This window comes from Malaclemys terrapin, chromosome 15 (genome assembly GCF_027887155.1).
Source record: "Malaclemys terrapin pileata isolate rMalTer1 chromosome 15, rMalTer1.hap1, whole genome shotgun sequence".
Lineage (NCBI taxonomy): Eukaryota > Metazoa > Chordata > Testudines > Emydidae > Malaclemys > Malaclemys terrapin.
In genome coordinates, this window is record NC_071519.1 from 15,490,510 (window position 1) to 15,495,509 (window position 5,000).

Genomic DNA, 5,000 nt, shown 5'->3' on the forward strand with positions numbered 1-5,000 from the left:
GGCCTCTGAGGCAGGGAGCGGGGCACCGAGGCTGGGGAGTGGGGAGCAGGAGCCGTGGGGTGGGGGGCGTTCAGGACAACAGGTCAAGCCCCGGGTAGCGGCTGTCAAATGTTCAAAGTCCCCACCGGGACAACAGGTCAACCCCAGGGGAAGCAGCTGTAAAATTTTCAAAGTCCCCGTTCGGCCACCAGGTCAACCCGCTGAATCTATTGGGTTGACCTGGCGGCCGGTTTCCTTTCCGGCCACCAGGTCAACCCAATGGATTCAACGGGTTGACCTGGTGGCCGGTTTGCTTTCCGGCCCGGGCGTCACCCCACTCCGAGGGCAGAGCGGCAGTGGTCTTGAGGACCACAGAGGGGGGGCTTAATAGTCGAGACGGAGCCGGTCCGGGGGAGGCTTAATAGTCGTCCCCCGAGGACTCCGGGGGCAGGCTTAATAGTCGTTCCAGGAGAGGCTTAATCGTCGTCCCCCCGGGCGCTCCAGGGGGAAAGCTTAATAGTCGTCCCCCCGAGTACTCCGGGGGCAGGCTTAATAGCCATTCCCCAGGCGGTCCGGCGGAGGCTTAAGAGTCGTGCTTAGCGGCCACCAGGTCAACCCGCGGAATCTACTGGGTTGACCTGGCGGCCGGTTTGCTTTCCGGCCACCAGGTCAACCCATTGGATTCGACGGGTTGACCTGGTGGCCGCTTTGCTTTCCGGCCCGGGTGTCACCCCACTCCGAGGGCTGCGCGGCAGCGGTCCTGAGGACCACAGAGGGGGGGCTTAATAGTCGAGAGGGAGCAGGTCCGGGGAAGGCTTAATAGTCGTCCCCCGGGCAGTCCGGGAGAGGCTTAATCGTCGTCCCCCGGGCGCTCCAGGGGGAAAGCTTAATAGTCCTCCCCCGAGGAGTCCGGGGGCAGGCTTAACCGTCGTCCCCCCCGGGCGCTCCAGGGAGAAAGCTTAATAGTCCTCCCCCGACAGTGTGTGTGTGTGTGTGTGTGGGAGGGAGGCTTAGCAGTCGTCCCCAGGGCGGTCCGGGGGTGGAGGGAGGCCTCACAGTCGTCCCTGGGAGAGCCGGGTCGGCGGGTGTCAGGCTTTACATCCAGCCTCCGGAGGGTGAGCGTCCTCGGACGCGATGCAGCTGCCGCAGAGAGGCGGCCTCTGAGGCAGGGTAGCGGAGCGCCGAGGCTGGGGAGTGGGGAGCAGGAGCCGTGGGGTGGGGTGGGGGGCGTTCAGGACAACAGGTCAAGCCCCGGGAAGCGGCTGTCAAATGTTCAAAGTCCCCACCGGGACAACAGGTCAAGCCCTGGGAGGCGGCTGCCAAATGTTCAAAGTCCCCACCGGGACAACAGGTCAAGCCCCGGGAAGCGGCTGTAAAATTTTCAAAGTCCCCGTTCCGCCACCAGGTCAACCCGCTGAATCTACCGGGTTGACCTGGCGGCCGGTTTGCTTTCCGGCCACCAGGTCAACCCAACGGATTCGACGGGTTGACCTGGTGGCCGGTTTCCTTTCCGGCCCGGGTGTCACCCCACTCCGAGGGCTGCGCGGCAGCGGTCCTGAGGACCACAGAGGGGGGGCTTAATAGTCGAGAGGGAGCAGGTCCGGGGAAGGCTTAGCAGTCTTCCCCCGGGCGGTCCGTTGGGGGAGGCTTAGCAGTCGTCCCCAGGGCGGTCCGGGGGTGGGGGGAGGCCTCACAGTCGTCCCTCGGAGAGCCGGGTCGGCGGCGGTGGCGGGCGTCAGGCTTTACGTCCAGCCTCCGGAAGGTGCGCGTCCTCGGAGGCGATGCAGGCGCCGCAAAGGGGCAGCCTCCGAGGCAGGGAGCGGAGCACCGAGGCTGGGGAGAGGGGAGCAGGAGCCGGGGGCTGGGGGGGGTGGGGTGGGGGGGGGGCGTTCAGGACAAGCGGTCAAGCCCCGGGGAGCAGCTGTCAAATGTTCCAAGTCCCCACTCGGCCACCAGGTCCACCCCAGTCTAGCAATGGGGTTGACCTGGCTGATGGCCGGTTAGTGTCAAGGTAAACTCACCGTCGTCCACAGGAGGGCAGCTCTCAGGCCGTCCGGCTGCGGCTGACTCTGGGGCGGTGCCCGGTCCCGGCAGCGAGGGGCGGGGGGGGGGCGCGGAGCGACACGGAGCTAACCGGCCCCCGGGGCCGGGGGCGCCTCCCGCGACTTTGGGGGCCGCGGGTCGTCAGTGGCGTGCAGGCCGGGCCTCTCCCGGGGGATTCGGGGGGGGGGGGGGGGCGGTCCTGCGGGCCGGGCGCAGGGGGCTCGAGCGAGCCCGGGCCGGTCCGCCCCGGGGCCGGGGTCTCCGCCTGCGGCTCGGGGGGGCGCGGGTCGTCGGGGGAGGAAGCCCGGGGGAGCTGCACGCCGGCCTGCCAGGCCAGGCCAGGCCTGGCCTGGGTGGCCGCGGGGGGATTCGGGGCGGTCCCGCGAGCCGGCGGCCGGGCGCAGGGGGTCCGAGCGCGTCCGAGCGAGTCCGTCCCGGCCCCGGGGTCTCCCCCTGCGGCTCTGGGGGGCCGTGGGTCCCCGCTGGCGGAAGCCGCTGGGCGCTGGACACCCGCCGTCCGTCCCGCCTGGCCAGGCCTGGCCTGGGTGGCCGCGGGGCGGGGGATTCGGGGCGGTCCCGCGAGCCGGCGGCCGGGCGCAGGGGGTCCGAGCGCGTCCGAGCGAGTCCGTCCCGGCCCCGGGGTGTCCCCCTGCGGCTCTGGGGGCCGTGGGTCCCCGCTGGAGGAAGCCGCTGGGCGCTGGACACCCGCCGTCCGTCCCGCCTGGCCAGGCCTGGCCTGGGTGGCCGCGGGGGGATTCGGGGCGGTCCCGCGAGCCGGCGCCCGGGCGCAGGGGGTCCGAGCGAGTCCGTCCCGGGCCCGGGGCCTCCCCCTGCGGCTTTGGGGGCCGTGGGTCCCCGCTGGCGGAAGCCGCTGGGCGCTGGACACCCGCCGTCCGTCCCGCCTGGCCAGGCCTGGCCTGGGTGGCCGCGGGGCGGGGGGATTCGGGGCGGTCCTGCGGGCCGGCGGCCGGGAGGGTCCGGGCCAGTCCGCCCCATGCCCGGGGTCTCCCCCAGCGGCTTCGGTGGGTCCTCCGCGGAGGAAGCCGGGTGGGGAGCCGGACCCCAGGCGCCCAGACCCGTGACCTGCGGCCGCGACCTCCGACTCGGCAGGAGCGACGAGGGGCTTTCCGGCCCGTCCCCCCCCTCTCCTTCCTCCCCAGAAAAGGAGAGAGAGCTGGCTCGGACCGGGAAAAGCTGCCTACGGCACCTGGGATTCCCAGGCGGTCACCCATCCAAGTACTAGCCAGGCCCGGGACGGTTTACCTTCCGAGATCGGACGGGATCGGGGGCGTTCGGTCCGGTATGGCCGTAGGCACCCGGCCCCCGCGCCTCCTCGCCCGCTTTCCCCTGCCGACGCCCGGGCCTGCCGCACGGTGAGCCCCGGTCGGACTGCCCCCCTGCGGCAGGGCCCCCGTCTCTCGCGGGCCCGGTCCTTTTTTCCTTCTCGAGCTCCGGGGCCCGGGCTGGCCGCCAGAGCCCCTCCGCCCGCCCGCCCTCCCCGGCGTCGGGGAAAATATTGTCCCGGACATCCAGTGCGCCCTGATCCTGTCAGCCGGGGGGGGGGGTGGGTGGGTGGGGGGCAGTCCCTCGCTGCGGCCGGGGAGGGTGAGCCCAGGGCGGCTTGCCTGCCGTCCGAGTCCCCTCTCGGCCACCAGGTCAACCCCGAGCCGAAAGGGCTGAAAATTTTTCAGAGTCCCCTCCCGGGCACCAGGTCAACCCGTGGAATCGAACGGGTTCGCCTGCTGGCCGGTTCGCTTCCCGGCCACCAGGTCAACCCGTAGGTTTGAACGGGCACGCCCGGTGGCCGCTTTCCCGTCCGGTCACCAGATCAACCCGGATCTCCCTCCTTCCCTGGGCGCCCCCTCCTCGGAGGCGTCAGGTTCCATTTTCTTTTTCCCCCCAGACTTCCAGGGGCCCGATCCAGTCGGCCGGGAGGCAGTCCCTCGCTGCGGCCGGGGTGGGTGAGGCCAGGGCGGCTTGCCTGCCGTCCGAGTCCCCTCTCGGCCACCAGGTCAACCCCGAGCCGAAAGGGCTGAACATTTTTCAGAGTCCCCTCCCGGGCACCAGGTCAACCCGTGGAATCGAACGGGTTCACCTGCTGGCCGGTTCGCTTCCCGGCCACCAGGTCAACCCGTAGGTTGCCGACGGGGCTAGCCAGTGGCCGGTTTGCTTTCCGGCCGCCAGGTCAACCCCTAGGTTTGAACGGGCACGCCCGGTGGCCGCTTTCCCGTCCGGTCACCAGGTCGACCCGGATCTCCCTCCTTCCCTGGGCGCCCCCTCCTCGGAGGCGTCAGGTTCCATTCTTTTTTCCAGACTTCCAGGGGCCCGATCCAGTCGGCCGGGAGGCAGTCCCTCGCTGCGGCCGGGGAGGGTGAGCCCAGGGCGGCCTGGTCCATGTCTCTAGTGGGCCCGATCCTTTTTTGGGGTGTTTTTTTTTTTTTTTTCCGAGCTCCGGGGCCCGGCCCGCCCGGGCAGCCCTCCTCGGAGGCGTGGGGCGGATTTCCCCCCCCCCCCAGACTTCCAGGGGCCCGATCCTGTCGGCCGGGAGGATGTCCCTCGCTGCGGCCGGGGAGGGTGAGCCCAGGGCGGCCTGCTTGGCGGCCGGGTCCATGTCTCTAGTGGGCCCGATCCTTTTCTTCCCTTTTCCGGCTCCGGGGCCCGGGGTGGCCGGGTAGCCCTCCGCGGTGGCGTCGGCAAATTTTTTTAAAAAATCAGACTTCCGTGGGCCCGATCCTGACGGCCGGGAGGCAGTACCTCGCTGCGTCCGGGGACGGTGAGACGCTCGGCCACCGGGTCAACCCGGAGGAAGCGGGCTGGGGGAAAAAAAAAAAAAAAAAAAAGTTTCCCAAGTCTGAAAAATTTTCAAAGTCCCCTCCCGGCCACCGGGTCAACCCCTTTGGAGCGAATGGGTTGACCTGACGGCCGGTCGTCTCGCGGATGTCCGGAAGGGGTCGCCCAACGCCGTCTCGGCCGACCGA

At 70.2% G+C, this 5,000-nt stretch overlaps 1 non-coding gene across 1 annotated transcript; it reads right to left on the reverse strand.

Annotated features, from left to right (window-relative positions):
• Nucleotides 1-3,217: 3,217 nt before the first annotated feature.
• LOC128823823 (5S ribosomal RNA) lies at nt 3,218-3,336 on the reverse strand. The gene has a single exon (XR_008442057.1). It is a non-coding gene; the product is annotated as a 5S ribosomal RNA (ribosomal RNA).
• Nucleotides 3,337-5,000: the final 1,664 nt, after the last annotated feature.